The 14,766-nt window shown below is 45.4% G+C and overlaps 1 long non-coding RNA gene across 1 annotated transcript; it reads right to left on the bottom strand.

Moving 5' to 3' along the window:
* Positions 1-4,579: 4,579 nt before the first annotated feature.
* On the bottom strand, positions 4,580-12,894 carry LOC137362968 (uncharacterized). The gene is made up of 3 exons (XR_010972734.1): positions 12,557-12,894; positions 9,299-9,330; positions 4,580-5,387 (listed from the first exon to the last, which is right to left on the bottom strand). It is a non-coding gene; the product is annotated as an uncharacterized lncRNA (long non-coding RNA).
* Positions 12,895-14,766: the final 1,872 nt, after the last annotated feature.

The following is a 14,766-nucleotide window of genomic DNA, read 5'->3' as shown; positions in this document are numbered from 1 at the left end:
GCAGGGCATTTGTACACAGCAAGATCCCAAAAGCAGCAGTGTGTTCACAGCCAGCTATCCCTCCTCTCCCCCTCTGATTCCCTCAGTCTCCTGCGTCTCTCTCCCTCCTGTTCCTCTCACTCAGAGAGAGAAATCCACTCTGCGAACTGACTCTCAAGCTAAAATGGCTGCCGTATGTTTCATTTCACCCTCAGATTTACAAATGTGTTGTTAAAAACACCAAGGAATCCACACTCAGACCCTCAGGAAGCTGAATTTTAAAGTGTTCTCATTGTTGTCATGTAGGAAATGTTCAGGGCATTTGTACACAGCAAGATCCCAAAAGCAGCAGTGTGATAACAGCCAGCTATCCCTCCTCTCCCCCTCTGATTCCCTCACTCTCCTGCCCGTCCCTCTCACTCAGAGAGAGAGAGAAATCCACTCTGCGAACTGACTCTCAAGCTAAAATGGCTGCCGTATGTTTCATTTCACCCTCAGATTCAGAGAATTCTTTTAAAAACACCCAGGAATCCACACTCAAACCCTCAGGAAGCTGAATTTTAAAGTGTTGTCATTGTTGTCATGTAGGAAATTGTGCAGGGATTTGTACACAGCAAGATACCAAAAGCAGCAGTGTGATAACAGCCAGCTATCCCTCCTCTCCCCCTCTGATTCCCTCACTCTCCTGCGTCTCTCTCCCTCCTGTTCCTCTCACTCAGAGAGAGAAATCCACTCTGCGAACTGACTCTCAAGCTAAAATGGCTGCCGTATGTTTCATTTCACCCTCAGATTCAGAGAAATCTTGTAAAAACACCCAGGAATCCACACTCAGACCCTCAGGAAGCTGAATTTTAAAGTGTTCTCATTGTTGTCATGTAGGAAATGTTCAGGGCATTTGTACACAGCAAGATCCCAAAAGCAGCAGTGTGATAACAGCCAGCTATCCCTCTGATTCCCTCACTCTCCTGCGTCTCTCTCCCTCCTGTTCCTCTCACTCAGAGAGAGAAATCCACTCTGCGAACTGACTCTCAAGCTAAAATGGCTGCCGTATGTTTCATTTCACCCTCAGATTTACAAATGTGTTGTTAAAAACACCAAGGAATCCACACTCAGACCCTCAGGAAGCTGAATTTTAAAGTGTTCTCATTGTTGTCATGTAGGGAAACTGTGCAGGCTATTTGTACACAGCAAGATCCCAAAAGAAGCAAAATGATAACAGCCAGCAATCCCTCCTCTCCCCTTCTGATTCCCTCACTCTCCTGCATCACTCTCCCTCCTGTTCCTCTCACTCAGAGAGAAATCCACTCTGCGAACTGACTCTCAAGCTAAAATGGCTGCCGTATGTTTCATTTCACCCTCAGATTTACAAATTTGTTGTTAAAAACACCAAGGAATCTACACTCAGACCCTCAGGAAGCTGAATTTTAAAGTGTTGTCATTGTTGTCATGTAGGAAAATTGTTCAGGCTATTTGTACACAGCAAGATCCCAAAAGAAGTAAAATGATAACAGCCAGCTATCCCTCCTCTCCCCCTCTGATTCCCTCACTCTCCTGCATCTCTCTCCCTCCTGTTCCTCTCACTCCGAGAGAGAAATCCACTCTGCGAACTGACTCTCAAGCTAAAATGGCTGCCGTATGTTTCATTTCACGCACAGATTCAGAAAATTCTTGTAAAAACACCCAGGAATCCACACTCAGACCCTCAGGAAGCTGAATTTTAAAGTGTTCTCATTGTTGTCATGTAGGAAATGCAACAGGAGATTTGTACACAGCAAGATCCCAAAAGCAGCAGTGTAATAACAGCCAGCAATCCCTTCTGATTCCCTCACTCTCCTGCATCTCTCTCCCTCCTTTTCCTCTCACTCACAGAGAAATCCACTCTGCGAACTGACTCTCAAGCTAAAATGGCTGCCGTATGTTTCATTTCACCCTCAGATTTACAAATTTGTTGTTAAAAACACCAAGGAATCCACACTCAGACCCTCAGGAAGCTGAATTTTAAAGTGTTCTCATTGTTGTCATGTAGGAAATGCAACAGGAGATTTGTACACAGCAAGATCCCAAAAGCAGCAGTGTAATAACAGCCAGCAATCCCTTCTGATTCCCTCACTCTCCTGCATCTCTCTCCCTCCTTTTCCTCTCACTCACAGAAAAATCCACTCTGCGAACTGACTCTCAAGCTAAAATGGCTGCCGTATGTTTCATTTCACCCTCAGATTTACAAATTTGTTGTTAAAAACACCAAGGAATCCACACTCAGACCCTCAGGAAGCTGAATTTTAAAGTGTTCTCTTTGTTGTCATGTAGGAAATGTTCAGGGCATTTGTACACAGCAAGATCCCAAAAGCAGCAGTGTGATAACAGCCAGCTATCCCTCCTCTCCCCTCTGATTCCCTCACTCTCCCTCCTGTTCCTCTCAGTCAGAGAGGGAGAGAAATCCACTCTGCGAACTGACTCTCAAGCTAAAATGGCTGCCGTATGTTTCATTTCACCCTCAGATTCACAAACTTCTTGTAAAAACACTGAAGAATCCACACTCAGACCCTCAGGAAGCTGAATTTTAAAGTGTCCTCATTGTTGTCATGTAGGAAAATTGTGCAGGCTATTTGTTCACAGCAAGATCCCAAAAGAAGCAAAATGATAACAGCCAGCAATCCCTCCTCTCCCCTTCTGATTCCCTCAGTCTCCTGCGTCTCTCTCCCTCCTGTTCCTCTCACTCAGAGAGGGAAAGAAATCCACTCTGCAGGGACAGAGAGATCTGGGATTTCATTTGCGTCACTTTTTTTATATCGGGAAGATTCAATTTGGGGCTTGGAGTCTTGTCAGTTGAATCGAGCTTCATCGTGAAAAGTTTTAGCAAACGTGTTGGGAAATGTGTCCAAAGCTGTTTCCATTCAGACATTCCTGCATTGGGGAAGTGTGAGCTATCTTTGCAGAGACAGGAAATAGGGGGTGTTTGAATGGACCTGTAGCTTTTGGTTGATGCAATAAGGTGAGAATTTGAATTGTGTCCCTTGCAGATACACAGAATGGAAGTTATTTACAGAACACCACATGAAGTAGTTTACCAATGTCTGACAAACTTCAAAGACTTCAGACACATGGAAGAAGTGGAGAATGGAACAATATTCAAAAAAAACCCTGAGACAGTCAGACAAGAGGAGGAGGAGGGAAATGAATCTGTGTTTATGTTTTAATTTGAAGACCCCCCCAGGAACAGAGTCACATTTAAATACTTCCCCAGGAACAGAGTCACATTTAAATACTTCCCCCGGAAGAGTCACATTTAAATAGTTCCCCCGGAAGAGTCACATTTAAATACTTCCCCAGGAACAGAGTCACATTTAAATACTTCCCCAGGAACAGAGTCACATTTAAATACTTCCCCCGGAAGAGTCACATTTAAATACTTCCCCCGGAAGAGTCACATTTAAATACTTCCCCAGGAACAGAGTCACATTTAAATAGTTCCCCAGGAACAGAGTCACATTTAAATAGTTCCCCCGGAAGAGTCACATTTAAATACTTCCCCAGGAGCAGAGTCACATTTAAATAGTTCCCCCGGAAGAGTCACATTTAAATACTTCCCCAGGAACAGAGTCACATTTAAATACTTCCCCAGGAACAGAGTCACATTTAAATACTTCCCCAGGAACAGAGTCACATTTAAATACTTCCCCAGGAACACAGTTACATTTAAATAGTTCCCCCGGAAGAGTCACATTTAAATACTTCCCCAGGAACAGAGTCACATTTAAATACTTCCCCAGGAACAGAGTCACATTTAAATACTTCCCCAGGAACAGAGTCACATTTAAATATTTCCCCAGGAACAGAGTCACATTCAAATACTTCCCCCGTTTACAGAGTCACACTTAAATACTTCCCCAGGAACAGAGTCACATTTAAATACTTCCCCAGGGACAGATTCACATTTAAATACTTCCCCAGGAACAGAGTCATATTTAAATAGTTCCCCCGGAAGAGTCACATTTAAATACTTCCCCAGGAACAGAGTCACACTTAAATACTTCCCCAGGAACAGAGTCACATTCAAATACTTCCCCCGTTTACAGAGTCACACTTAAATACTTCCCCAGGAACAGAGTCACATTCAAATACTTCCCCCGTTTACAGAGTCACACTTAAATACTTCCCCAGGAACAGAGTCACATTCAAATACTTCCCCCGTTTACAGAGTCACACTTAAATACTTCCCCAGGAACAGAGTCACACTTAAATACTTCCCCAGGAACAGAGTCACATTTAAATAGTTCCCCCGTTTAGAGTCCCACATTTAAATAGTTCCCCCGTTTAGAGTCCCACATTTAAATACTTCCCCCGTTTACAGAGTCCCATTTAAATAGTTCCCCCGTTTAGAGTCCCACATTTAAATAGTTCCCCCGTTTAGAGTCCCACATTTAAATAGTTCCCCCGTTTACAGAGTCCCACATTTAAATAGTTCCCCCGTTTACAGAGTCCCACATTTAAATAGTTCCCCCGTTTAGAGTCCCACATTTAAATAGTTCCCCCGTTTACAGAGTCCCACATTTAAATAGTTCCCCCGTTTACAGAGTCCCACATTTAAATAGTTCCCCCGTTTACAGAGTCCCACATTTTAATAGTTCCCCCGTTTGCAGAGTCACATTTAAATAGTTCCCCCGGACTCTGTTCGACGGCGGCTGATGACGACACGCAAACATGGCGGCCGATGACGTCTCCTTCCCGCCAGGGCGTCAGTGTGAGCTCTGATTGGCTGCCTCTCCCCACGTGTCTGGAGATCAAGGGTCAGAGAAAAGGCGCCAGCCGAGATTCCCCGGTTTCGGGTGGGGTCGGCACCAGATTCTTAAAGGGACCCAACATGGAGAGACAGAGCGAGTAATAGAGAGGGAAATAGAAATATTCCCACTCCCCCTGGGTCACAAGGAGACAGGCAGAGATAGAAAGGATGTTGAGAGATACAGAGATAGGGATTTAAAGATGTGAAGAAACACAAGTTAGGAAGAAGGTTCAGGGAACAAGTTGCAGCAAGAGATGGAGAGAGAGAGAGAGAGAGAGGGGGAAATGTAGGGAATTACATTGACTGTCCTGGAGCAGCTCTTCCCAAACTATTCCCTTTGGGAGCAAACACTCCAACCCCCTCCCTCGTGGATAAAATAAATCCACAGACCCCCCCCCGGAAAACATCAAATCAAAATAGTGCGGATACTGGAAATGTGAAATAAAAAGTGTGTTCGAAATACTGAGCATTTGCAGCACTTTGTTTTTCTATCAGCCCCGTTTTCTGCTCTGTATCTAGAAATGAATTTGACAATGACACATATCTATTTATTATTATTTTCCCTCCCTTGTCTGAGAATTCCACGCGGCCAAAAGATTCTCCCTCTGCATCGTCCGAAAAGATTCTCCTTGGGAATAAGAGAAATAAAATTGATTCAAACACAGCAAAGCATTTTTGAAGAGAAATAAAACACAGCGAGAGCCCAGAGCTCTTTCTCTCACACACTGACATAAAACAATCTCTCAGTGACTCCCCGTCTTCCAAATACATCCCTCGACACAGAGCCAGAGACTGGGAAGCGTGGATGTGTTTACCCTGTCCTTTCCTGCTCTCTCTCTCTCTATTTGTGTGTGTGTGTGTGTGTCTCTCTCTCTCTCTCTCAGCCTGCCTGTGTGTCTCTCTCTCACTCTCAGCCTGCCTGTGTGTGTGTGTGTCTCTCTCTCTCTCTCTCTCTCTCAGCCTGTCTGTGTGTGTGTCTGTCTCTCTGTCTCTCTCAGCCTGCCTGTGTGTCTCTCTCTCACTCTCAGCCTGCCTGTGTGTCTCTCTCTCTCTCTCTCAGCCTGTCTGTGTGTGTGTCTGTCTCTCTCTCTCTCTCAGCCTGCCTGTGTGTCTCTCTCTCACTCTCAGCCTGCCTGTGTGTGTGTGTCTCTCTCTCTCTCTCAGCCTGTCTGTGTGTGTGTCTCTCTGCCTGTCTGTGTGTGTGTCTCTCTCTCCCTCTCTCAGCCTGTCTGTCTCTCTGTGTAATCTGCCAACTCCAGCACAGCAGGAGTCCAGGAATTGCCCAAGGTTACACAAACACTCTCTCAGCAACACCCAATTCCAGACAAATAAGAGTTATAAACCGAAGGATCAAAGGATTGAGACAGCAACCTCCACCTCTGTGTGTGTGTGCGTGTCAGTCTCTGTATCTCTCTCTGTTCCTATCTCATTCTCCCCCTGTCTCTCTCCCTATCTGATTCTCTCCCCCTCTGTCCATGATTCTGTCTCTCTCTCTCTCTCTCTCACACACCTTTTCTGCTTCTCTCTATTTCTCTCTCCCTCCATCTCTCCTTCTCCCTCTTTTTCTCTCTCTCCCTTTGTCGGTCTCTCTCCATCTCCCTTTGTAGTCTATTTGTGTCCTCCTCAAAGTTTACTGTTTCTCTCTGTCTCTCTCTCCCCCTCACCCCAATGCACCAGTTAAGAATGTATTTGACCACGCCTCTGTTTATATGATACTCGGCCCTGTTTCTGGTATAAAAATGTTTAAAAAGTGTTTTAAAATGGGTGAAGTGTCTGTGGGATCCCCTCCATTTTATATGTACAGGTGGAACACCCTCTATTTTATACGTAGAGAGGTATCTCCCTCCATTTTATGTGTAGAGGGGGATTCTCCCTCCATTTTACGTGAAGGGGAGAATTCTCCCTCCATTTAACGTGCAGGGGGGTATTCTCCCTCCATTTTACGTGAAGGGGGGATTTTCCCTCCATTTTACGTGAAGGGGTGGATTCTCCCTCCATTTTACGTGAAGGGGTGGATTCTCCCTCCATTTTACGTGAAGGGGTGGATTCTCCCTCCATTTTACGTGAAGGGGAGAATTCTCCCTCCATTTAACGTGCAGGGGGGGATTCTACCTCCATTTTACATGAAGGGGGGATTTTCCCTCCATTTTACGTGAAGGGGTGGATTCTCCCTCCATTTTACGTGAAGGGGTGGATTCTCCCTCCATTTTACGTGAAGGGGTGGATTCTCCCTCCATTTTACGTGAAGGGGTGGATTCTCCCTCCATTTTACGTGCAGGGGGGGATTCTCCCTCCATTTTACGTGCAGGGGGGGATTCTCCCTCCATTTTACATGCAGGGGGGGATTCTCCCTCCATTTTACATGCAGGGGGGGATTCTCCCTCCATTTTACGTGCAGGGGGGGATTCTCCCTCCATTTTACGTGCAGGGGGGGATTCTCCCTCCATTTTACGTGCAGGGGGGGATTCTCCCTCCATTTTACGTGCAGGGGGGATTCTCCCTCCATTTTACGTGCAGGGGGGGATTCTCCCTCCATTTTACGTGCAGGGGGGGATTCTCCCTCCATTTTACGTGCAGGGGGGGATTCTCCCTCCATTTTACGTGCAGGGGGGGATTCTCCCTCCATTTTACGTGCAGGGGGGGATTCTCCCTCCATTTTACGTGCAGGGGGGGATTCTCCCTCCATTTTACGTGCAGGGGGGGATTCTCCCTCCATTTTACGTGCAGGGGGGATTCTCCCTCCATTTAACGTGCAGGGGGGGATTCTCCCTCCATTTAACGTGCAGGGGGGGATTCTCCCTCCATATTACGTGCAGGGGGGGATTCTACCTCCATTTTACGTGAAGGGGGGGATTCTCCCTCCATTTTATGTGCAGGGGGGATTCTACCTCCATTTTACGTGCAGGGCGGGAATTCTCCCTCCATTTTATGTGCAGGGCGGGATTTAAACGGAGCTTTTCTCGGTTTCTAAACCGTGCGGTACGTTCTTCGAGAGTGTTCGACGGGACAGGGTAGACGTGGAGAAATGATTCCTTCCGAGTGTTTTTTTATACGCGATGAGGGTTTCTACCACCCTTTCAGGCTGTGAATTCCAGTTCCCTACCTGGGTGAAAAAATTAGCCCTCATCTCTCTTCCAATTACTTGAATTGTCTGTGAAGGGAAATGGGTCCTTCCTATCTATCCACTCTATCTCAGCCCATCGTCATTTTATACACTTCAATTAAATCTCGCCTCAGTTCCAAAAAAAACAATTCCAGCCTGTTCCAATCTTTCCTCCTATATGTCGTGGTCTAACTAGAGCTTTCCACAGTTCGAGCATAACCTCTCTGCTCTTATATTCTGTACATAAGCCAATAAAGGAAAGTTCAGTCGACAATCCGGCAGGAAAAACTATCAGCGGTCGTCACAGGGCAAGAGGAGTGTGAATGAGTAAACTTTGAACACAGCGGTGCGAATGAGTAAACTTTGAACACAGCGGTGCGAATGAGTAAACTTTGAACACAGCGGTGCGAATGAGTAAACTTTGAACACAGCGGTGCGAATGAGTAAACTTTGAACACAGCGGTGCGAATGAGTAAACTTTGAACACAGCGGTGCGAATGAGTAAACTTTGAACACACCGGTGCGAATGAGTAAACTTTGAACACAGCGGTGCGAATGAGTAAACTTTGAACACAGCGGTGCGAATGAGTAAACTTTGAACACAGCGGTGCGAATGAGTAAACTTTGAACACACCGGTGCGAATGAGTAAACTTTGAACACAGCGGTGTGAATGAGTAAACTTTGAACACAGCGGTGTGAATGAGTAAACTTTAAACACAGCGGTGTGAATGAGTAAACTTTAAACACAGCGGTGCGAATGAGTAAACTTTGAACACAGCGGTGCGAATGAGTAAACTTTGAACACACCGGTGCGAATGAGTAAACTTTGAACACAGCGGTGCGAATGAGTAAACTTTGAACACAGCGGTGCGAATGAGTAAACTTTGAACACACTGGTGAGAATGAGTAAACTTTAAACACAGCGGTGTGAATGAGTAAACTTTGAACACAGCGGTGCGAATGAGTAAACTTTGAACACAGCGGTGCGAATGAGTAAACTTTGAACACAGCGGTGCGAATGAGTAAACTTTGAACACAGCGGTGCGAATGAGTAAACTTTGAACACAGCGGTGCGAATGAGTAAACTTTGAACACAGCGGTGCGAATGAGTAAACTTTGAACACACCGGTGCGAATGAGTAAACTTTGAACACAGCGGTGTGAATGAGTAAACTTTGAACACAGCGGTGTGAATGAGTAAACTTTAAACACAGCGGTGTGAATGAGTAAACTTTAAACACACCGGTGCGAATGAGTAAACTTTAAACACAGCGGTGTGAATGAGTAAACTTTGAACACAGCGGTGTGAATGAGTAAACTTTGAACACAGCGGTGAGAATGAGTAAACTTTGAACACACCGGTGTGAATGAGTAAACTTTAAAACCACACAGAGTTTGTCACTAAGTCATGGAAAATACATTGCACTATTACTGACCTTTACTCCAGTCCCTCAATCTCACTTCATTTCTGGGGAGAGAGAATTGTTATCAGATTCACCCATCATTTCAAACACAAATATTAACTCCCGTTGTAGTCAGCGGGACGAGGTACCGATCGTACCCGCGAATTGGATCCCGAATCCCCGCAGGATTTGGTGGTCCGACCCGATAGATTTCAAAGTCCCTCCCGGGCGGATCCCGAAGGTCCGAGATAGCGGAGAAAACCGAGTCTGAGCTCAGGCTCCATGAAACCCATTGTAGTCAATGGGGGAACCGGACAGCGGGACGAGGTACCGATCGTACCCGCGAATTGGATCCCGAATCCCCGCAGGATTTGGTGGTCCGACCCGATAGATTTGAAAGTCCCTCCCCGGGCGGATCCCGATCGTCCGACCGGCCTGGATCGAGCAGCGGCGGATGCCCCTGTCCTCACATAGACACAGGTACCGAGGAAGAGGGGAGGCTCTCCTTCTCCTTCTCCCTCTCCCCCGCCTCAACCCTCCCCAGGATGGGCTCTCAGACCCTGGCCGGACACCCGGACACCCATCAATGAACCACCGACCCAACCTTGCAAAAACATGCCGGGAAAGGTGCATGGAAACACGGCCTCCTCGGCAAAAACGCCCCGAACGCCGACTATTAAGCCCGGCAAGACTCATTGTAACCAACCGCAGTGAAAAGTTGTAGTGACAACTCATAAACCAATTGTAAAATGTGGACAAATCATTAACCAGTTTCTGCATTTGCATTTTGGTTAATGATTTCCCACTTCCAACTCTCTTCTTTTTTTTTTTGGTTAATGAGTTGTCACTTCAACTTCTGACTGCGGTTCTTTCCAATGAGTTTTGCCGCTTTTAATAGGCAGCCCGGGGAAGGTTGATTTGCTTCATTATTTCCCCTTTCACACTGAGGTCTCTGGACATTATTGGACGGATTTTCTGGTTAACCATTTGCCCTTTCGGACTTAGTCTCTGGACATACTTTTCCACTTTCTGGTTAATGATTTCCCACTCGGAACTTTCTTTTGTGTTTTTTGGTTAATGATTTCCCCTTTCACACTTAGTCTCTGGACATTATTTCCCACTTTCTGGTTAATGATTTCCCACTCGGACCTTTTTTTTGTGTTTTTTGGTTAATGATTTCCCCTTTCACACTTAGTCTCTGGACATTATTTCCCACTTTCTGGTTAATGATTTCCCACTTCCAACTTTTTTTTTGTGTTTTTTGCTTAATGATTCCTCTGTTTACTGGTTAATGATTTCCCCTTTCAAACTTAGTCTCTGGACATTATTTCCCACTTTCAAATCATAACCATTCCACACAAAATAGACAACTGGATTTCCCCAAGTCTGCTCGTTCATAGTGACTGGTTTGAGCAACACTTGTGATATACTAAAACAGATGATCTGAAGGAAGTAAAGAGGGGAAGAAAAGTCAGAAAACAGATTTAATGGTAAAGCTCACGATGCACACCACAGCCGATCAGCCGCATGATGCCCCAGCACAGGGGTCATGTGCTGATTCCCAGAATCGCTGGGCATAACTGCAGTGGCGCTAAATAGCGACACTTGTCCTCAACAGCAAAACCAAACCAGTAAATCTCTAACTGATTGGAGCCCTTCGATATCAGCAGGAATTGTGTCTCAAAGCTGATTAACTGGGGCCTGAATTTCCCTCCAAGTAGGAGCAGTAACCTGGGAGCAGCAGAAACAGTAGATGGAGGTAAACAGTACACAGCATGATGTGGGAATTTGAAGCCTCCTATCTCAGCCCCCTTGTCACACTCTGTAGCCCTCTCTCTCCTCCCCTCTGCGCCTTCTCTGGTGTTGCAGTGTGGAGATACTTTCACTGCATGACCGTCCAATAGAACCTCTTGTTTCTCAATGCAAAGCACATTGTTCCTCCTTAGTTGTGAAGAATATTGAATGTACAGCAATGACTTGCAATGTGCAAACAATTCCAGAGGTTCGGGAATCTCCTGAAGGGTGCAATGTGTGGAGGTGTAGATTATTTGGAGAGTTTGGAAGAGTTAGGACTGTCTTCCTCTTTCCAGAGAAGGTGAAGAGGAGATTCAATAGAGGTGTTCAGAACCATGAGGGGTTTTGATAGAGTAAGTAATGAGACACTGTTTGCAGTGACAGGTGGGTCGGTAACCAGAGGGGCACAGATTTGAGATCATGGGCACAAGAACCAGTGTCCCCTCGTCCTTGTACCATCAGCTCATGGGAACAGCTTTTCTTTTGTCTACTTTACCTAAACATCTCTTCATTTTGTACACTTCTACCAAATCTGCCCTCAATTTCCTTTGCTCCAAGGAGAACAAACCACAGCTTCAACAACCTAACCATGTCGCTAAAATCTCTCATCCCTGGAACCATTCCAGTAAATCTCCTCTGCACCCTCGCAAGGACACTACATCCTTCCTCAAGTGTGGTGACCAGAACTGGACTCAATACTCCAGTTGGGGCCTAACTAGAGCTTTATAAAGATTCAGCATAACTTCCCATATTTTGTAGGCAGTGCCTCTATTTATGAAGCCCAAGATCTCACAGTTTTGCTAATCTCATATGTTTTGCTATTCCCATATTCTTTGCTACTGTTTCGAAGTACAGCCACTGCTGTAATGCAGCAAGTGTGGCAGCCAGTTTCTACAAGGCAAGATCCCACGAACAGACAACGTGCAGATCCTGCTGAAGTTGTTGTTGAATTTGTTGTTTTTTTCTCCTGCTGAAGTTGTTGTTGACTTTGTTGCTGTTTTCCCTGTTGAAGTTGTTCTTGCATTTGTTGCTGTTTATCCTGCTGAGGTTGTTGTTGAATCTTTTAATTTTTTCAAGTGCTTGTCACTATTACAATGTTAGAAAAGCTGCAGGCTGTTTGTGAACAGTAACATGCCACAAGCAGCAGTGTGATAACAGGCAGCTACCCCCCTCCCTTCCTCCCTCACTCACTCCCTCCACTCCTCTGATTCCATCCATGTTTCTCTCACTCTCCTGCCTCTCTCTCACTCACTCACTCACTCACTCCACTCAGAGAGAGAGAGAGAAATCCACTCTCCCAACTCACTGTCAGGTTAAAATGACTGCTGAACGTTTCATTTCAGCCTCCGGTTCAAGGCACTGCCCACAAACAGCAGCTTTATTGGGGCAATTGAAACAAGCCTTTAGACACCTTCACCTTTGCCCAGGTTTCATTTCCTCGCTGCCCCAGAGAGGAAAATGAAAGCTGGGCCGCTGATACAAAGCGACACAACTCACGTGGAGCCACTGGGCTGCAGCCTGTGGACAAGGCCTCACTCTGTCCCCTCTGCAGGAAGGTCCTGTCCAAGGGATTGCTCATCGCCAAACTTTCCCTCTTTCCACCTTCACCATGCAGTTTTCACCATGAAAATTCCTCCAGGCAAAGAAGGAAAGAGAGAGAAACAAAAATAAAAAAAACACATTGCATTTTAAATCCAAAGCGAGGACATTTTAAAACGAATTCGCACAGCAAGAGCCCAGGGTTTCCTCTCTCAGTTCCAGAGACATCAGCAATATTCAAACTGAATCAAATCACAGTTTATAAAGCAGATTGAGAGAGAGAGAGAGAGATCTCCCCCTCACCCTCACCTCACACTGAAACAGACTGCTGGGCTGTCTCTCAATCTCTCTGCCTGCTAGAGCCTGTCCATTGATATGTTAATCCCAGGACAGAACCTTCCTGACTCTTCCAGTCCTTTCATATGTTAATCCCAGCACAGCAATTGCTTTCAGCTATCTCTTAGTTCACTTTAAAACCTTTAACTCTTTCCTTGCTGTTTGAAAATTGGAAAGACTGATCCAACACTCTCACCCACTAAAAACCTTGACACTAAACCCCACAAGACAGGACTGAGCAGATAATGGGGATTAATACTGAGGTTGTGTTTGGGGATTTTTAACTGACATCAGTGTGGATTTTAAAGTTTCTCCCCCCCCTTCTCCCACTTCTAAAGTCTCTCAGGCTTCTTCTTGTTGTTGTGCACTGACAGCTTTTGCAGTGTCTAGTCCCTTGCAACTTTTTAATAAAATCTGTGGAACACAAATAAATGTCAAGTTTCTCCTACAAGCTGTTTTGTATTCCCTCTTCCACTGTCTCTCTCTCTCTCTCTCTCTCTGTCACTCCCTATATCTCTCTCTCAGGACTGGGCAGACACTGGGGATTGTTACTGAGCTTCTGTTGGCCAGTTTTACTAACATCAGTATGGAATGTAAAATCTGTGTGTGTGTGTGTGTGTGTGAGTGAAAATTCCTAAGGCAAGAGAGAGAGAAAATTGATTAAAAGGCATTGTTAAAGAAAATATCACAGCAAGAACCCAGGAATTGACTTTGGTTACACAGACACTCTCTCAGCAGCACGCAAATACAAACAAATCACAGCTAATAAACCAGAGACTAAAAGGGTTCAGACAGTTCCCTCCACCAGTGTGTGTCTGGCTCTGTATCTCTCTCTCTCTCCTGTCTCTCTCTCTCTCTCTGTCCATATCTGTTTTTGTCCTTCTATCTCATATGTGATGTTAACTGAAAATAGCTATGAAATATTTCTGTCTCACCATTTAAAAGTACAACAAATTGCACTGCTGTGTGTGTGTATTTTGACTATTAAAGATCCCACAAGCAGCAGTGTGATAACAGCCAGCTATCCCTCTTCTCCCCCTCTGATTCCCTCACTCTCCTGCATCTCTCTCCCTCCTGTTCCTCTCGCTCAGAGAGAGAAATCCACTCTGCGAACTGACTCTCAAGTTAAAATGGCTGCCGGATGTTTCATGTCACCCTCAGATTTACAAAATTCTTGATAAAAACACTGAGGAATCCACACTCAGACCCTCAGGAAGCTGAATTTTAAAGTGTTCTCATTGTTGTCATGTTGGAAAATTCTGCAAGCTCTTTGTACACAGCAAGATCCCACAAGCAGCAGTGTGATAACAGCCAGCTATTCCTACTCTCCCCCTCTGACGCCCTCACTCTCCTGCATCTCTCTCCCTCCTGTTCCTCTCACTCAGAGAGAAATCCACTCTGCGAACTGACTCTCAAGCTAAAATGGCTGCCGTATGTTTCATTTCACCCTCAGATTTACAATATTGTTGTTAAAAACACCAAGGAATCCACACTCAGACCCTCAGGAAGCTGAATTTTAAAGTGTCCTCATTGTTGTCATGTAGGAAAATTCTGCAAACTATTTGTACACAGCAAGATCCCACAAGCAGCAGTGTGATAACAGCCAGCAATCCCTCCTCTCCCCCTCTGACACCCTCACTCTCCTGCATCTCTCTCCCTCCTGTTCCTCTCACTCAGAGAGAGAAATCCACTCTGCGAACTGACTCTCAAGCTAAAATGGCTGCCGTATGTTTCATTTCACCCTCAGATTCACAAAATTCTTGTAAAAACACTGAGGAATCCACACTCAGACCCTCAGGAAGCTAAATTTTAAAGTGTTGTCATTGTTGTCA

The sequence above is a fragment of the Heterodontus francisci genome, unplaced genomic scaffold (genome assembly GCF_036365525.1).
Source record: "Heterodontus francisci isolate sHetFra1 unplaced genomic scaffold, sHetFra1.hap1 HAP1_SCAFFOLD_454, whole genome shotgun sequence".
NCBI classification, from domain to species: Eukaryota; Metazoa; Chordata; class Chondrichthyes; order Heterodontiformes; family Heterodontidae; genus Heterodontus; species Heterodontus francisci.
The sequence above is the reverse complement of the archived record's forward strand: the minus strand, read 5'-3'. Positions and strand labels throughout refer to the sequence as shown.